Source organism: Rana temporaria, chromosome 1 (genome assembly GCF_905171775.1).
Source record: "Rana temporaria chromosome 1, aRanTem1.1, whole genome shotgun sequence".
Classification (NCBI taxonomy): domain Eukaryota; kingdom Metazoa; phylum Chordata; class Amphibia; order Anura; family Ranidae; genus Rana; species Rana temporaria.
Window position 1 is genome coordinate 359,233,677 of NC_053489.1, and position 20,227 is coordinate 359,253,903.

Consider the following 20,227-nt stretch of genomic DNA (forward strand, 5'->3'; position numbering starts at 1 on the left):
GGTACATCGTACCCCTACCCATTCACCTGGAGGCAAAAAGTAAAAGTTATTAAACACACAACACAAGGGTTTTTAAAATAATTTATTATTCTGCTCCGGAGGCCCCCCCTGTCTTCTTTATTAGCTCTATTACCAGGGGGGGCTTCTTCTTCCACTCTCCGGGGGTCTTCTTCCACTCTCCGGGGGGGGGTTTCTTCTTCCGCTCTCCGGGGGGGGGCTTCTCCGCTCTCCGGGGGTCTTCTTCTCTCTTCGCCGCTCTGCGCTGTTGACTCGGCGAACCCCGGTTCTTCTCCAGCTGTCCGGTGCCTTCTTCTTCAGCGCTGGCTGCCTGCTATCTTTGTGTGTTAGCTCAATTAGTAACAGGCAGCCAGCGCGGTCTTCTGTGACATCATGTTCTTCTTCTCCCCTCTTCCGATGTTGACTCGTCGCCTCTTGTCGCTGTAATGATGGAAGCGCGCCTTGCATCCCATTTATATAGGCATCACCGTCCCATCATGCTCCGGTAGGTACCCACGTGGTGGGTGCACGTGGGTACCTGCCGGAGCATGATGGGACGGTGATGCCTATATAAATGGGATGCAAGGCGCGCTTCCATCATTACAGCGACAAGAGGCGACGAGTCAACATCGAAAGAGGGGAGAAGAAGAACATGACGTCACAGAAGACCGCGCTGGCTGCCTGTTACTAATTGAGCTAACACACAAAGATAGCAGGCAGCCAGCGCTGAAGAAGAAGGCACCGGACATCTGCAGAAGAACCGGGGTTCGCCGAGTCAACAGCGGAGAGCGGCGAAGATAGAAGAAGACCCCCGGAGAGCGGAGAAGCCCCCCCCCGGAGAGTGGAAGAAGACCCCCGGAGAGTGGAAGAAGAAGCCCCCCCTGGTAATAGAGCTAATAAAGAAGACAGGGGGGGCCTCCGGAGCAGAATAATAAATTATTTTAAAAACCCTTGTGTTGTGTGTTTAATAACTTTTACTTTTTGCCTCCAGGTGAATGGGTAGGGGTACGATGTACCCCATATCCATTCACTTAGGGTGGGGGGCCGGTATCTGGGGGCCCCCTTATTTGAGGGGACTCCCAGATTCCGATAAGCCCCCACCCGCAGACCCCGACAACCAACGGCAAGGGTTGTCGGGAAGAGGTCCTGTCCTCATCAACATGGGGACAGGGTGCTCTGGGGTGGGGGGGCCCGCAGTGCGCCCCCCTGCCCCAGAGCACCCAACCCCCCCATGTTGAGGGCATGCGGCCTGGCACGGCTCAGGAGGGGGGGGGCGCTCGCTTGTCCCCACTCCCTTCCTGACCGGCCGGGTAGCGTGCTTTGGATACGGGTCTGGTATGGATTGTAGGGGGACCCCTACGTCGAATTTTCGGCGTAGGGGGGGGTCTCCTTACAACCCATACAAGACCTAAGGGCCTGGTATGCTCCTGGGGGGGGGGAACCCATGCCGGTTTTGAATTTAAAAATTGCCGTGGAGTTCTCCCTCGGGAATGTATACCAAATGCCGTCGCTTGAATGGGCCTTTACAAGGTGTGACTAACTTTCCACATTGTAAAACCAGCCCTAGTTTTGCGCAGGCAAAATCGGAACTTACGCAGAAATCACAGTGCTGGAAAGCGTTGTGGATCTGCTTAAGTCCTCATTTGCATACTCAAAGCTGCATTTCCATGAGAAATGCCCCCAGTGGCGGATGCGGTACTGCATCCTAAGATCTGACCGAGTAAGTGTCTTACACATGTCAGATTTTCTGCCTAACTTTGGAAAAAAGCCTTTTGAGGATCGTTTCCAAAGTTAGGCACAGACTGAACAGCAGTTAAGTCTGCGTATCTATTTTGGGAATCAGGCCCAAAGTCTTTACCAAGTAAATAGAGGCCGGTTATTTTAACTTCTATAGGTGGGAATATACTTGAACATTTAATAAAAGACCACATAGATGAGTTGTTGCTAAAAAAATATATTTTAATAGTTACCATGGATTCACAAAAGACCAAAGCTGTCAAACAAATCTGATTTATTTTATGAGGAGGCAAGCAAAAACTTCAAAGTTCAAAGGAGTAGCTGTGGACATGGTAATCTGTATACTTGGATTTTTCCAAAGTGTTTGACACAGATACCCTCACATGGCTAATGTAGAAATTAATATTTACAGACTTAGAAAATTCAGCTATAAATGTTCTAATTTTATGCAAGTTATTGTCATAAGTATTTGGGGACCTGGGTCCTGCCCCAGGAGACATGTATCAATGCAAAATTTAAAAAAAATGCATTTTTTTCGGAAGCAGTGATTTTAATAATGCTTGAAGTGAAACAATAAAAGGGAAATATTCCTTTAAATTTCGAGTGTATAGTATGCCTGTGAAGTAGTGCATGTTTCCCGTGCTTAAAACTGTCCCTGCATAAAGTTTAATTTCTGAAGGAAAAAAAGCCATTTAAAATTACTCGCGGCTATAATGAATTGTCGGTTTCCGGCAATACAGAGAAAAGTCATTCATTAAAAAAAAAAAAAATGCGGGGGGGGGGGGGGTCCCCCCAAATTCAATTACTAGGCCCTTCAGGTCTGGTATGGATATTAAGGGGAACCCTGCGTCAAATAAAAAAAAAATGACGTGGGGTTCCCCCCAAATATCCATTCCAGACCCTTCAGGTCTGGTGTGGATTTTAAGGGGAACTCCACCCCAAATAAAAAAAAATGGCATGGAGTTCCCCCCAAAAATCCACACCAGGTCTCCTGAACCGTACCAGGCCACATGCCCTCAACATTGGGAGGATGCTTTGGGGGTCTGTGAGGGCCTCATCCCCACAACCCTTGCCCAGTGGTTGTGGGGGTCTGCGGGCGGGGGGCTTATCGGAATCTGGAAGACCCCTTTAACAAAGGGGACCCCCAGATCCCGCCCCCCATGTGAATTGGTAATGGGGTACATTTCACAAAGAAAGTGTAACAATTGTAAAAAAAAAACCTCAGACATCGTTGGGAAAGACCTTTATTAAAAATAAAAAAATAAAAAAAAATCCACCGGTGGTAATCCACTCCCGGTCTCCGCTCCAACGCTGTCGGTATCCTGTGATGGGTGATCTCCTCTCCGGGGTCCAGCGATGAGAAGATCTCGTCTTCATCCAGGTCCAGGATCCAGCAATGAGATGTCCATCCAGCGCAGCGCATCACCTGTCTCCACCGGAGACAGCCTGGGAATGACGCGGCTTCAGCAGTGACAGCTCTTATGTAGGTGAGGGCAGGGCCACCCGTCATGTGACCCCGTCCCCCAGGCTTTCCCAGTGACGTGCTTACATCAGAGGGGGGGCGGATATTTGGGGGGAACCCCACGTAATTTTTTTTTTAATTTGATGCAGGTTTCCCCTTAATATCCATACCAGACCTGAAGGGCCTGTTAATCGAATTTGGGGGGACCCCCACGCATTTGTTTATTTTTATGAATGACTTTTCTCTGTATTGCCGGGAGCCAACAATTTATTATAGCCACGAGTGATTTTAAATTACTTTTTTTCTTCAGAAATTACATTTTGTGCAGGGACAGTTCTAAGCACGGGAAACAAGCGCTACTTCACAGGCATACTATACACCCCCCTGGGTACACAATTTAAAGGAATATTTCACTTTTATTGTTTCACTTTAAGCATTATTAAAATCACTTCCCCCCTAAAAAACGGGCCATTTTTAAAACTTTTTTTGCATTGATACATGTCTGTCCCCTGGGGCAGGACCCGGGTCCCCAAACACTTTTTATGACAATAACTTGCATATAACCCTTTAAAATTAGCACTTTAGATTTCAAACGTTCGAGTCCCATAGACTTTAACGGGTTCTAAAGTTCACGCAAACTTTTGGTCTGTTCGCAGGTTCTGGTGCGAACCGAACGGGGGGGGGGGGGTGTTCGGCTCATCCCTAGTCTAAGGTTATCAGTGGTGTACCCCAAAGTTCAGTGTTGGGACCCTTTTTAATATACACTATGGGCCAGATCCACAAAAGGAATACGTCGGCGTATCTACTGATACGCCGTCGTATCCCTGTTTCTATCTATGCGACTGATTCACAGAATCAGTTACGCATAGATATTCCTAAGATCCGGCAGGTGTAATAGTTTTACACTGTCGGATCTTAGGATGCAGTACCGCGGCCGCCGCTGGGGGCATTTCTCGTCGAAATTCCGCTTCGGGTATGCAAATTAGCACTTACGGAGATCCACGAAGCGGTTTCCCTTCGTGAAGTCTCCGTAAATTGTTAGTTTGCAAACGCAAAGATAGGGTACCTTTTACAAAGTGTAAAGTTAGTACACCTTGTAAAAGTATACCCTTCTTTCCCGCGACGCTGTCAAATTTTTTTGAAAAATTTATTTCTCCTCGGGAAAACTGATCGTGTGTACGAGGCTTCATTCATTCATCGGGTTGAGTTCAGGACTCGGTGCAGGCCAGCCAAATTCCACCAAACTCGCTTATCCATGTCTTTATGGACTTTGCTTTGTGCAGTCATGTTGGAACAGGAAGGGGCCACAAAGTTGGGAGCATGAAACAGTCCAAAATGGAACAAAGGGGCCAAGCTCAACCCGTGAAAAACAAGCCCACACCATAATCCCCCCTCCAACAAATGATTTGGACCAGTGCACAAAGCAAGATCCATAAACTGTAATTCTTAAAGGGGCACTCCTTCATACTTGTCAATGAAGGTTTATGGTTACTGGACTTCAATTCCCACAAGCCATTAAATCAATAGAGCTTGACTGGGCAAAAGAGAAACACTGGGGATCTTTTGCAAGGAGACACTGTGTCAAGAGAACCTACTGTGGGAGGTGCTATAGCCACTTCTGAGAGAGATAGAGAGTTTCAAGGAAACTGGCTACTAGAACCTGATTGCCTACTTTAGACAGAGGACAAACCTGCCACTGAGGCTGCCAGAGACTGCACATGTGTGATCCAGCATTGAGAGACCGAGCCTCTGACATCTACCTGACATCTGGACTGCGTGTGTGAAGCCGGATCTGATGCCTGCCAGGAGTGGTGAGAGGAGATACAACTTTTAACACCTTTCTATACTCTGTTGCACATAGACTGCCTGTTACGTAGCAGTCCTGCAGCTATACACCACCTACTCCTAAAGAGACAAACTCTTATGCACCACCGACAGAGGGCCTTGCCACAAGCCAATCAACACTAATATTAAGGCGCCAAACTTGAAACACCGCCATCTAGGGGTACCCCACTTAGGAACACTACAGATACCCGCATCTTGGGAATCAGTTTAGAGCACTCAAGAACATTACCTTTGAGTTATTTGGGTCTGAATCTGCTCAATAATAGTTGTCTGTATTTCCTCCTGGTATAGGCCAAAGTTTACTTTATATAATTTTGCAACCTTAAAGGGGTTGTTAAATGTTTGTGTTTTTTCACCTTAATTCATCCTATGCATTAAGGTGAAAAAACACCTTGCACTCTCCGGCCCCCCCGAGCCCCCATTTTACTTACTTGAGCCCCGAATCTCTGTGGTTGTGATCCCGCGTTGTTCTCTCCATGGCTGATCGTCTCCTTACTGGATAGATTGATAGCAGCCATTGGCTCCCGCTGCTGTCAATCAAAATATTATATTGTGGTGACTCACTAACATTTAGTTATTGAGTCACCAGTTATTTAGGTGTAAATGGCCCTCTACCTCTAACCAGGTGTGTCAGTGGGGACTGAGTGGTTTTACAAGTCGTGGCAGTACAGAGGACCCATCATTACCAACCGCTTCGGCAGGGGTAAGCGCTACACTAGCAAAGTGAGGTATAGACTCCAGCCAAAGAGAGACATCATTTTTCCCCTCATCATTGGTAAGCCTTCATCTGGAATATGTAGTTCAGTTTTTGGCACCAGTTCTCAAAAAGGATATCAGGCAACTGGAGAAAGTGCAGAGAAGGGCAACCAAACTGATAAGAGGCATAGAGGAGCTCAGCTATGAGGAAATATTAGCTGAACTGAAAGTGATATTAAGGGTAAAAAACAAAAACAAAAAAGAAACATGTTATACTATGCTTGCTCTGTGTAATGGTTTTGATCCTCCTCTTCTTGGGTCCCCCACCAGCACTCCTGGCTCCTCCTTTTCTTTTAGTGCCCCCATAGCAAGTCGCTTGCTATGGAGAAACTTGTACGTGGTTGCTCCCAAGCCCTGCTCTGTGTAGTCATGAGACATACAGAACAGGGCTCAGCCCCTTCCCCACTTCCTCCTCACTGGCTGTGATTGACAGCAACAGGAGCCATAAGACAGTCAACAAGCCCATGTTCAGAAGTTTGGTAATAGAAGCAGAGATAAAAAGCAGGTGATTGACGGCCATCTGTGCTATACAGCTGCTGGTGACTCATACAAGCAAAGTCTACATGTTTATTGTTTGAGAGGGACCTCAAACAAAGCTTGCCAAAGCTTTTGTACAGAACACCAAACCTGTATTTGTGGTTTTCTACGTAAAGAAGGGACACTCTTTACGTCCAGAGCAAAAAAGATTTAGGGGCAAATCCACAAAAGAGATACTCCGGCGTAAGCCGTCGTATCTCTGGTTCTAACTTTGGAACTGATCCTCAGAAGCAGTTTTCCTAAGTTAGGCAGAAGATCCGACATCTGTAAGGGACTTACACTGCCGGATCTTAGGATGCAGTACCGCATCCGCCACTGGGGGCATTTCGAGTCGAAATGCCTCTGTTAGTATGCAAATTAGCACTTAGGGCGATCCTCAAAGCTTTTGTGCTTAGTTTTTTCGCCGTAAGTGTTAGTTTGCCTGGTGTAAAACTAGGGCTGCTTTTACAAAGTGTAAAGTTAGTCACACCTTGTAAAGGCCCATTCAAGCGACGGCATTTGGTATGCATTCCTGAGGGAGAACTCCACGGCAATTTGTAAATTCCAAACCGGCATGGGTTCCCCCCCAGGAGCATACCAGGCCCGTAGGTCTGTTATGGGTTGTAAGGAGACCCCCCCTCCGCCGAAAAATTGACGTAGGGGGTCCCCCTACAATCCATACCAGACCCGTATCCAAAGCACGCTACCCCGGCCAGCCAGGAAGGGAGTGGGGACGAGCGAGCGCCCCCCCCCCCTCCTGAGCCGTGCCAGGCCGCATGCCCTCAACATGGGGGGGTTGGGTGCTCTGGGGCAGGGGGGCGCACTGCGGGCCCCCCCACCCCAGAGCACCCTGTCCCCATGTTGATGAGGACAGGACCTCTTCCCGACAACCCTTGCCATTGGTTGTCGGGGTCTGCGGGCGGAGGCTTATCGGAATCTGGGAGTCCCCTTTAATAAGGGGGCCCCCAGATACCGGCCCCCCCACCCTAAGTGAATGGATATGGGGTACATCGTACCCCTATCCATTCACCTGTAGGCAAAAAGTAAAAGTTAATAAACACACAACACAAGGCTTTTTAAAATAGTTTATTATTCTGCTCCGGAGGCCCCCCCTGTCTTCGTTATTAGCTCAATTACCAGGGGGGGCTTCTTCTTCCACTCTCCGGGGGTCTTCTCCGCTCTCCGGGGGTCTTCTCCGCTCTCCGGGGGTCTTCTCCGGACTCCGGGGGGCTTCTTCCATCTTCTCCCCTCTTCCGCTGTTGACTCGGCGAACCCCGGTTCTTCTGCAGCTCTCCGGTGCCTTCTTCTTCAGCGCTGGCTGCCTGCTATGTTTGTGTGTTAGCTCGATTTCAAACAGGCAGCCGGCGCGGTCTTCTGTGGCGTCATCTTCTCTTCTGGTCTTCTGTTCTTCCGATGTTGCCTCGTCGCCTGTTGTCGCTGTAATGATGGAAGCGCGCCTTGCATCCCATTTATATAGGCATCACCGTCCCATCATGCTCCGGTAGGTACCCACGTGGTGGGTGCCTACCCACGTGCACCCACCACGTGGGTACCTACCGGAGCATGATGGGACGGTGATGCCTATATAAATGGGATGCAAGGCGCGCTTCCATCATTACAGCGACAACAGGCGACGAGGCAACATCGGAAGAACAGAAGACCAGAAGAGAAGATGACGCCACAGAAGACCGCGCCTGTTTGAAATCGAGCTAACACACAAACATAGCAGGCAGCCAGCGCTGAAGAAGAAGGCACCGGAGAGCTGCAGAAGAACCGGGGTTCGCCGAGTCAAGAGCGGAAGAGGGGAGAAGATGAAAAAAGCCCCCCGGAGTCCGGAGAAGACCCCCGGAGAGCGGAGAAGACCCCCGGAGAGCGGAGAAGACCCCCGGAGAGTGGAAGAAGAAGCCCCCCCTGGTAATTGAGCTAATAACGAAGACAGGGGGGGCCTCCGGAGCAGAATAATAAACTATTTTAAAAAGCCTTGTGTTGTGTGTTTATTAACTTTTACTTTTTGCCTACAGGTGAATGGATAGGGGTACGATGTACCCCATATCCATTCACTTAGGGTGGGGGGCCGGTATCTGGGGGCCCCCTTATTAAAGGGGACTCCCAGATTCCGATAAGCCTCCGCCCGCAGACCCCGACAACCAATGGCAAGGGTTGTCAGGAAGAGGTCCTGTCCTCATCAACATGGGGACAGGGTGCTCTGGGGTGGGGGGGCCCGCAGTGCGCCCCCCTGCCCCAGAGCACCCAACCCCCCCATGTTGAGGGCATGCGGCCTGGCACGGCTCAGGAGGGGGGGGGCGCTCGCTCGTCCCCACTCCCTTCCTGGCTGGCCGGGTAGCGTGCTTTGGATACGGGTCTGGTATGGATTGTAGGGGGACCCCCTACGTCAATTTTTCGGCGGAGGGGGGGTCTCCTTACAACCCATAACAGACCTAAGGGCCTGGTATGCTCCTGGGGGGGGAACCCATGCCGTTTTTGAACATTGGCATGGAGTTCTCCCTCAGGAATGCATGCCGAGCGACGCTGTCATTTTTTTTTATAATTATTTGTTTTCCCGGCGCGTCTTTTTTTCACCCGTCGCAACTTTAGTGTCCTGTCGCAATCCACAAAGCCGCCCGGCGTCAATTACGTTCGCGCGATGCACGTCGGGAAAATGACGTCACACGCATGCGCAGTACGGCCGGCGCGGGAGCGCGCCTCATTTAAATTGTAAACGCCCCCCGGAGAGGAGGAACGCCTTACGACGGCGGCACTTAACTTACACTGCTTGAAATTTTTACGTAAGTGCTTTGAGGATCAGGCACTTAGGTAAAAACTTTAAGTCAGTGTAACTTAACTGCTGAAAGTTAAGTTACGCCGCCTGGCTGAGGATTTGGCCCTTAATCTCCAAATACGGAAAGGTTTCTTCACAGTAAGAGCTGTGAAAATGTGGAACAGACTCCCTCCAGAGGTGGTTCTGGCCAGCTCAGTAGATTGTTTTAAGAAAGGCCTGGATACTTTCCTAAATGTACAGAATATAACTGAGTACTAACATTTATAGGTAAAGTTGATCCAGGGAAAATCTGATTGCCTCTCAGGGGATCAGGAAGGAATTTTTTCCCCTGCTGTAGCAAATTGGATCATGCTTTGCTGTTTTTTTTGCCTTCCTCTGGATCAACTGTGGATATAGAATTGGGTATATGGGATATTTTTTTTATTTTTTTTTAGGGTTGAACTGGATGGACTTGTGTCTTTTTTCAACCTCACTAACTATGTAACTATGTACTCTTATGACATAACCTGTATTCGTAGTTAACTACTCTTTTAACCAAACCTGTATTAGCAGTTTTTAAAGGAGAATTCGGTTTTATGTGTATCCTCACAGGGTGACACTGTGGATACAGCAGTAACTGTGTGCCAATGTCCCGATAATATATGTGAATAGAACTAAGAACTAAGAAAATTGGACTTTTAGAGGCACACGGGTAAGTATTGTAAAACACTGAGGCCCGGATTCACATACATCGGCGCATAGATATGCCGCCGTAGCGTATCTCTTTTACGCTACGCCGACGTAACGCTGAGAGGCAAGCATGGAATTCACAAAGCAAATGCTTCCAACATTGCGCCGGCGTAACGTAAATTCGTAGGCGTAAGCCGGCCTAATTCAAAGTAGGTGGAAGTGGGCGTGCTTCATTTAAATGAAGCGTGACCCCATGCAAATGATGGGCCGAACGAACGGCGCATGCGCCGTCCCGTGGACGCATCCCAGTGCGCATGCTCAGAATCACGTCGGATCGAACGCCTAAGATACGTCGAATCACTGCCTACAACGTGAACGTAACCTACGCCCAGCCTTATTCACGTACTACTATGTAAACGACGTAAAATACGACGGCTGTTCCCTGGTCCATACCTTTGCATGAGTTGCACCTCATAGATGGGGAATAACTTTACGTCGGGCGTACGACCTACGTAAACCGCGTATATTAATGTGTCGGGCGCAAGTACGTTCGTGAATCAGCGTATCTCACTCATTTGCTTATTCAAATCGTAAATCAATGGGAGCGCCCCTTGCGGCCAGCGTAAATATGCACCCACGATACGACGGCGTAGGCAAGTTACGTCGGTCGTATGAAGCCAATTTTTCGTATCTCAAATTGTGGGCACGGCGCACAGATACGACGGCGCACAGCTACACTTATGCGGCGTATCTCGAGATACGTCGGCGTAAGTGCTACGTGAATCCGGGCCTAAAAGGTCTACAATAAAAACCTTAAGGGCCAGATTCACAAAGAGTTACGCCGCCGTATCAGTAGATACACCGACGTAACTCGCAATCTAAGCCCGTCGCATGTTTAAGTGTATGCTCAAACTGAGATTGCGCCGTCGTATCTTAGGGTGCAATATTTCCGCTGGCCGCTAGGTGGCGCTTCCATATGTACAATATGCAAATTAGTAGATACGCCGATTCACGAACGTACGCTTGCCCGTCGCAGTAAAGTTACGCTGTTTCCGTAAGAGCTATGCCGGCATAAAGATAAAGCTGTACGCTAGGTGGCGTATCCTATGTTAAGTATGGCCGTTGTTCCCGCGTCAAAATTTAGAAATTTTACGTTGTTTGCGTAAGTCGTCCGTGAATGGGGCTGGACGCCATTTACGTCCACGTCAAAACCAATGACGTCCTTGCGACGTCATTTAGAGCAATGCACGCCGGGATTTTTTAGGGACGGCGCATGCGCTGTTCGTTCGGCGCGGGGACGCGCTTGATTTAAATGAAACAAGCCCCCTACCTGCCGAATTTGAATTCCCCCGGGTGTTTTACGCTACGCCGCTGCAACTTTACAGGCAAGTGCTTTGTGAATAAAGCACTTGCCTGAAAAACTTGCGGCGTTGTAGCGTAAATCAAATATGTTACGCCCGCCCAAAAGTACAGCGACAATTCTGCAACTGAGCAAATTTCAGTGATTTTGAGTTGATTACATTATTGAATAATTTTTATTATAATTATATTATTATTTGTTATAATTATTTATCATTATTTATTATATTATAATTTATAATTTTGTTTTTAAAAAAATGTCATACCCGGTATGCCTACTAGTCTCTTGTTTGGTCAGATTTAAGTGAGTTATTCCTAAAAACTACAGGCCTACAGTATAAAACGCCAAATTTCCTTGCAAATAATGGTACCGCTTTCAGCATCTTTTTTCTGAAAGAATCATACCGCCAGGGAGGTTAAAAAAGCCTCAAGCTTGCAATCATTTTGAAATTACAGAAAAATGTGGCGCACACTGAAGTCCTCTTTTCAGTGCTACTCAGTAAGCCCCAACTGCCTGGGATATAATACCGTGAATATGTATATATGAGTTTACACAGTTATCCTCACAACAAGCTATATAAGAAAATGATAATGCAGTCTGTTTCAGTTGGTATCCTTCAGGGTCTACAATGAGTACTACAGTACAGTATGGTACAGAATGACCTCAACAACAAGTATTGCCACATTTGATTAGAGGACCCAAATGTAAAGCAATATTTGTTTTCTATACCTAAAAATGATTGTAGGGTTTAAAATGGTGAATAGTTCCTTGAGTAGCTTGTAATTTTATTAAATAGTTTTGTCCTCTGGGCCCCCCTCTGTGTCATTCTCCTGGTCCCTGTGGTCCTCCCTAGCTCTCCATGTGCTCCTCTGCTCCCCCTCTGTCCTTCTCTGGTTCCCCAATGTCACGGATCTGTCATGATGGAGAGCGGAGGAAGGAGCCGGTAAATCTGTCATTTACCGGCTCCTTCCTTTTCTGAATGGATAGAGTCACTGACTGACCGAGGCTGCAGAGAAAGGGACTGGGGAATCTGTGTGTTCAGTCCCTTTCTCTGTCTGAAATGGGAGATGCCAGAGGTCTGTTTAGACCCCCAGGGTCTGTTTAGCCACCCAGGGGCTGTAAATTATAATAATAATAATAATTATAATAATAATAATAGTTAGTAAGGTGCTAGAGTGAGGTATTTCTCTGGCAGTGTAGGTAAATTTAAGTAGGCCTAGCTGGCTGCTAGGCCTGTTTGTTTTGATTCTGGGCTGGGAGTGGCTCAGGGCAGCAGTTGATGACGTACAGGCAGTGTCACTTCACAGTTACCTTCGCTTTCCTTCTGGCATTTTCTAGAAGGAGAGGAGGGGAAGAGAGGTGGAGCTGAGTGTGTTTTTTTTAAGGAGCCCTGACCAATACCCAACTTGGATTGGCAGGGGGCAGGCCTCCTTAAGTACCTGGGGTCAGTCCAGCTGGGGAGGAGTTGTCGGGTGGAAGAGATGAAGTGAGAGAGGCCCATGGAGAGCTCCCCAGTCTGGCGGGGTGACCCTGGGCCGGGCTCGGGGGCATCCAGGAGGAGTGTCAAGATCCTGGAAGGAGAGGCATATGAGAGAGCAAGTAGAGGACAGCGGGAGAGAACACTTCTAAGAGTCTCCACGGAGGACTACTGGTTGCAGCCAGGAGGGCTGGTGAGTAAGCACAGTCAGGAGGAATGGGGAGGCATGCCTTAGAGAACTGGGAGATTGCAGTTTGAGAAATGGGTACAGAACCACTGGAGAGAGAACTGTGGAGAAGGGCAGTGAAAAGGGGTCTTTGCAGCCAGGCTGGCTGGTAGGGCCTGAAAAGAGCTATCTGGGAGTGGTAGGCAAGTAGAAGACAACTATTCTACACCACAGGGGCCCGAGATCCCTTCCCACAAAAGGCAGTTCATTGAGGCCTGGCTGAAGTAGTGTCAGGCCTACCAATGCGGTGCTAGCTAGTCTGGAGGAGTGACAGTCTGCAGCAAGGAAAGTGCTGGTAAGGAACAGTCTGCAGCAAGTGAAGTGTGTGAGGAGGAACTGGTGAGCACCTGGGGCCAGATTCACAGTTGTAATACGCCGGCGTATCTACTGATACTCCGGCGTATTTTCAAATTTGCCGCGTCGTAGCGTTGTTTTGAATCCTCAAAACAAGTTACGACGGCTTTAGGCTTCGATCCGACAGGCGTACGGCTTCGGATCGTAGGTGTAATACTCCGGCGCCCGTTGGGTGGAGTTCGCGTCGTTTTCCGCGTCGGGTATGCAAATTAGCTGTTTACGGCGATCCACGAAGGTACGCGCGTTCGTCGCATTCTCTTATGTCGTCGCTAGTCGGCTTTTCCCATCGCATACTTACGTTTGCTATTTCATGGCTTAGATTTAGACCAGCCATGTTAAAGTATGGCCGTCGTTCCCACGTCGAATTTCAATTTTTTTTTTGCGTAAGACGTCCGGGAATACGAAAGGACGTAACGCACGTCGCCGTTCAAGAAACACGCAAAGCACGGCGGGAAATTTCCTAATGGAGCATGCGCAGAACGTTCCGGGCGGGAACGCGCCTAATTTAAATGGTACACGCCCCATTTGAATTAGGCGGGCTTGCGCCGAACGCATTTACGTTACACCGCCGCAAGTTTACAGGCAAGTGCTTTGTGAATCAAGCACTTGCGCTGAAAACTTGCGGCGGTGTAACGTAAAGAGATACGTTACGCCGCAGCGCAGGTACCTGAATATGACCCCAAGTGTTTGTACTGGAGAGAGAAGAGTGAAGTGTATATACAGGAGTGTATATAGGAGTCCTAAGCAACTTTGCACTAAATGTTTCTGGGCATCCCTATCCAAGTTTAATCTCCCTCAAATAAATAAAACAAAACACAGCAATGAACTAGTTTCTGTCTCTGAGTGACTGGGATAGATGTCTAGTTGGGCAGGGTGACAGATGAACCACTACACACAGGAAACCCTGTTAAATTGTAAAAAAATAAAAAATAAACACTGACACCATCCACCCCCCCCCCCCAAAAAAAAGAAAACATTGTAAAAAAATTATATAAAAAAAACTACTGACACATGCAACTGTCACATGACATATTAAAAAAGTATCGGTAATCGGTATTGAGTACTTGAAAAAAGTATCGGTACTTGTACTTGGTCTTGGTGCAACCCTAATGATTATATATGGCAAGGGAGCCAGTTCCTGGAGAGATGCTATGACATCACACAGCTCACACAAAAGGACTATACTTAGAAATAGTATTATCCTAATATATATTTAGCTGTTAATATCTTGTAACAATTCTAAATGTCTGTGGTCTCAGCCCCGCTATGGCTGTTTTCCTACACTTCCCACCACAAACGTTATGTCTGACCACAAACCACTACCAGCTGTTTATTCCTTTGTAACTGTTGCTGCAGACTCGCCCAGCAAACAGTTAGTTTTGCTGAGGCTTATTTGACCACTGAAATCACACAATTACCTATTTCTTAAAGTGAGGGATGTTAATAGTTACCATATAGTACTCATGTAGTTTGGCACAATGTGTGATACATAGTTACTGTGTATGCATGCTTGACATGTATAAGTTCGAATTGGGATAGTCTTTTAACTTTATGGCCCATATGCATTCAAAAGATTTGAGGTTGGCAGCATCATTTCAAACTGCCAACAAGTGACCCACTTCTGAGTGCTAGAAATAGCAGCTTGTGCAAAATTGTTCAGGCATTGTGACTCATCTTGGCTTTGGAATGACAGCAGATATACATGACAATATATTATTGAGTGCAGTGCTTTAAGTGGGCCAAAAGAGGTGCCGGTACTCTATTAGGCGCCGGTGCTCCCCCCCCCCCCCCCAATACTGAACATGAAAATACCCTTAGAAAGTACCCTGAAAAAGAGCTACTGTAGAAAGAGCTACTGAACATAAATAAAATGTGCAAAAGGGTATTGAACAAAATGTTGTACAAAGTAAAAAGATTGTATATTCATATATAGTATATAGGAGGCTTTGTTTTTTCTTTTTGCAAAATCCAAACCAATGTGTGTTCTATAGGTTAACATATATATCATTGACCCCCAATATCTGTGTATATATATATATATATATATATATATATATATATATACAGATATTGGGGGTCAATGATATATATTTTAACCTATAGAACACACATTGGTTTGGATTTTGCAAAAAGAAAAAACAAAGCCTCCTATATACTATATATGAATATACAATCTTTTTACTATGTATTCAATAATACGTCATCTTTTTATCATGTTTTCTAATATTAATTAGTTTTTTTTTCTGTTACCTCCATGAGAGTATATATATATATATATATATATATATGTATATATATATATATATATATATATATATATATATATATATATATATATAATGAGCTCTCATGGAGGTAACATGGAGGGAGGGAGCTAACAGAAATGAAAATTGTCCATCACCACCAATAAAATGGTATTTCCAATTGCCATCAAATTACGTTTTTTCCTGACCTACCTTGTGGCAGCAGAGCGAGGCAGGCACTGAAGTCGGCGGGCAAATGGGAGGTCTGGTCTAGCACGCGGCCTGGCTCCGCTGCTCTCACAGTAACTGACTGACTCGTCTCCACCCCCCGGGAGCAGGCTGAGCTTGACTCAAGCACGTAGCCGACGCCGCCCGCACGGCCGCGGAGACAACTCCCATGATAATTAGCGGCACTGTGGCAACGTCACATGACAATAACAGTCATGATTCCGTCATTCAGCGCCGCAGACGGATCGCGGACAGCCGCGGCGGCTATTGTTTTGCGGTCAGTCTGCAATACAAACAGACAACATTACTTGGGGGGGCACATGGGGGGGCACACAGTAAAATTGGGGGGGACGTGGCCCGCTCAGGCCCCACCCTGGAGACGCCCCTGACTACAATGCTGTAGCTAGCTCTCCGCTGCGTTCCGGTACCGGAAACCCACGTACTGGGCGCACGGAGAGGTGCTGGTACTCTCCAGGGCCATTTTTGGAAGTGGCGGTACTGAGTACCGCCGCGTTCCGGCCCACTTAAAGCACTGATTGAGTGTATTGCACGAGAGAACTCTTTGGTGATTGTTAAGGCTGGTACAGAAACCCGCTGGCTTTCGCTCCGTGTGTACAGCAGCCTGTCTTACAGAAGGCGGTCTAAGGATCAGCATTTATCAAAGCGCTGACTCGTCTGTTCTGGGGGGGGGGTTGCTCGGCAGTCCCCCTGTCAGAACACAATAGCTCAGAGGGGGATATCGCCACACTTACATTGATTAGTTAGTACGGCAACCTCTCAGCTTTTTTTGTTCAACCTGCTGAAGTGAACATAAAAAAAAACTGATGAATATTTGCTATTGTAACATTTGCTATTGTAACACTGATCCTCCTCCCAGACCAATCAGGAAGCAGGTCTTGAGACCTGTCACTTGATTGGCTGAAAGGACAGGCGATCCCATTGGATGCCTAGGAGGAGGGGAGGAGACACACAGCGGAATCCATCATAATGGAGGAGAGGACACAGGAGCCACTGCCCGCCACCAACCATCCGCCAACTAAGTGGCGGGACCGTCCGGCAGACAGCGAGCAGGCGAGTTGCCGCTGGCCACACGTGGGGGGGGGATGGTTGGGGGGGATAGTTGTTTGCCGCCCCCCCACAAAAAAAACAACAGCTGCCACTGGTTAGGAGGAAGTTTAGAAAGTGCAGGTTAAATGCAGTATTTCATGAATTCTGGATGATCTCAGATGCATCTCAAACTAATCTAAAATGGATACCACCATCAACACCAAGCCCAAAGCCCATTGACACAGGAGCTGAAGATAAAGGGAATGTTTTAAGCACCTACAGTACATAATGTAAAACTGTTACCAGGCTATAGCCATTCTAAGTTTTACATATTCTTAACAAACAGTAGAAAAGGCATTTACAAAAAAAAAAAAAACTCACTGACCCCTGTAGCTAGAAGCACTGTTGAGTTATTCATCCTCAAGGTTTACAGCCATCTTTAATATAAACAAAGATCAGGTTTATAAGAAGAGGAGGAGAGAAAGTTGCTGAGACCTCACTTTGAATTACTTCATTGCATCTTTGGTAAAGTTTAACTTTGAGAAAGAATCACTCCACAGTGGCTACAGCTACAAATGTCAGCGAGGGGTTGTTTTACAGCTTATTTACTAATTGTTATGTTTTTACTTTATGTTTTATAAAATTGTTATTTTGCATATACATAGTAAAAATAACAGCACACTTCCCACCCCAGTAGAAATATACTTTAAACATATTTACCTGTAACCTTTTATAACCCCCCCCCCACTAACCTATGCCCCCCCCCCCATCCCGCTATTACCCTCCCCCAAACCCCTTTCTACACATTCTTAATTTCACCATATTTCTTTGTTAGTATAAACTTTTTCCACTCATCCATAGGTGTGCACAGCCTATTGCATTAGGGTGTGCACCCCAAAGATTAAACACATATGCGTGTATGTGCATGTGTATATATACTGATGGTGTCAGTAGAGCAGTAGATGGTGTCATTAGGGCAGAGATTGGACGGTGTCAGTAGTTTTTTTTTTTTATTATTTTTTACAATTAAACGTTTTTTTTTGGTGGAATCTGCGCCACACAGTGTGATTAGGGTGTGCCCTGGCACACCTAGCACGCCCTGTGTGCACGCCTATGCATGCCTATGCACTCATCCCATCGCTTAGGCCTCGTACACACGACCAGACATGTCCGATGAAAACGGTCTGCTTTTTGCAGCATTCATCATGTGTATTATCATGGTGTTTTTATATTCCTTTATCGGGATACTAACTCCATGAAAATAGACATGTCCAGGGTTCCTCAGGTAAGTCTATCTTAGTAATCTCTTTAATATAGCTTAGGACTTCCTTCCAATAGATCACTATCTTGGGGCATCCCCACCCTATATGAGCCATAGTTCCCACCTGCCCGTACCCACGCCAACACTCCGTTGTTTGTCCTATTTGATACTTCCCTAGGATATCAGGGGTTCTATACCACCTAGTTATGCATTTATAATTCATTTCCATCATCTTATTGTTTACTGATCATCCATGTACAAGTTTCAGTAATTTTCCCACTTCTTGATTCCTTCCTCGTTCCCCCAATTCCTTCTCCCAGTTTTTTATGAATGTCGCACGTTGGTGTTAGGTCGTTTCCTTCTCTTAGCGGATGAGGAAGTGCCGCTATGAAGTGCCTAAGCTGGAAGTACCTCCACCCATTTATATCTATTAAATGCTTTCTTATTTTTAATTCTTGTATGGTACATATTTTTCCCCCTTGCATTATATCTCGTAATTGTGCATTTTCTTTTTTAATCGTTTCTCGGCCTTTTGGCTAAGATCAAGTGTAGTATCTGTTCTTATCAGTTGCCAGTAGGTGGTGCTATGCTAACCGTCCCTAGTACTCGGCGAGGGGGAAAGGGATGGCGGTTGGCAGACGCTAAGCCTGCTGGCGTGGAGGTGGAAGCCTTCTGATTTGGATAGGGAGGCATGAGGTCGAAGCTGGAGGGCTGGGCCCCTGGCCTCTGGCCTGAATTTGGTGGTGCCTGCCCCAGTCAGTTGTTTGGGAGAGAACCCTTGCTCCTCTTTTTGTCGGGAGGAGCGGTTAGTATTTCCCGAACGTGATTAGGTGGGGAGGATGGGGGTTGTGGGAGTAGCCTGCTGAGGTGGGCTCTCCCCGATCTCTCTTCCCACCTTCCAGGCTGGGAAGGGTGCTGCTGGTCCGGACCGGGGGTCAGGGTCAGTTGAAAAGCCTGTGGAGATAGTGCCCCTGGAGTGGCAGTCCAGGGGTGCCATACATTGCACTAGTGTTTTAGGGGCACTTTTACCGTATGGCACTTTGGTCACGATCTCCACAACACACTTTTTAACACCTGCCTCTAGGGCCGAGCCTTTTGGCTAGGACCAGGGGAATTTTTGTTTCCTGGCTGGAGGGCCGGCCAACGTATTGCACGTTGGTCACTTTCCACTCACCTCTCCCACCTTCCTTCTCCCCCACTTTCTTTTTAATTTTACCCCTGTTTGTCACGTTACGTCTTTTTTTGTTGGTGCATATGCACTTTATGTGTGATGAGTAGGGTGCCGGTCCTCGGTCCAGCCCTGAAAGTCTTGGGAGTGGGTGGACATGGCCTTCTGGCTTAGTTCGCCTGCTCTCATGGGGTCTCCCTTCAGGGGAGCCTCAACGAGGAGGGTTCTGTTTCGGCAGACCCTCCAAGGATGTTTGGTCCGTGTAGGCTTCGGCTGATTACTCAAGTCCCTGCCAGGAGCCTAACGTCCCGGGGGATCAGGGCTGGGTCCTCTTCGGAGAACCATTTGACGTTTGTACCCGTCACAGTTTTTTGTGTCACTCTTTAGGTGTGTGCACATTTTTCCAGCACCGGGTGAAGTTTTTGGGTTGTGTTTTGCACGCCACAGGCTTTTCAATAGAAAAAAAACTTGAAGGACTCAAGTGTTTTTACCACCCCTCAGCTGCTTCCCCTTTAGATGGGAAGTACACATGTCATGGTCATGATAATTTGCTTTGCGGCTGTGACAACAATTATAACTTTTGCCGCATTCAATCGAATGTAGCCATGCTGCAGCCACAAAGCGTATTGCACGTGGTTGCAGCACAGTAGTCCAACATTTAGAGGGTTAAAACAGGTGGTGAGGAGACGATATAGCACCTCCTCAGCACCTTTTTAAATGCTTTCTGAATAGCAACCCAATGCAGATCGTTCTTCAGAGACCATAGCAAGTGTGAATGAGGTCTAATGCCGCGTACACACAACCGGTTTTAATGTCATGGAAAAAACAACGTTTTTCTCAACGTGATTCTTGTCAAGCCTGCCTTGCCTACACACGATCATGAAAAAAAAAAATGCTTGAGCAAAGTGCCGTGACGTACAACACGTACGATGGCACTATAAAGGGGAAGTTCCAATACGGATGGTGCCACCCTTTGGGCTGCTTCTGCTGATTTTGTGTTAGTAAAAGTTTGGTGGTGAGAGACGATTTGCTCTTTTCAGTCTTCGTGCTTTTCAGTCTGTTACAGCGTGACGAATGTGCTATCTCCATTACAAATGCTAGT

General features: G+C 47.2%; 1 protein-coding gene and 1 pseudogene across 1 annotated transcript in view; one reads left to right on the top strand and one right to left on the bottom strand.

Annotated features, from left to right (window-relative positions):
• Nucleotides 1-20,227, bottom strand: part of S1PR4 (sphingosine-1-phosphate receptor 4) — a 42,359-nt gene that overhangs the window by 15,566 nt on the left and 6,566 nt on the right. The window lies entirely within an intron of this gene.
• Nucleotides 18,474-18,602, top strand: LOC120925190 (annotated as a pseudogene).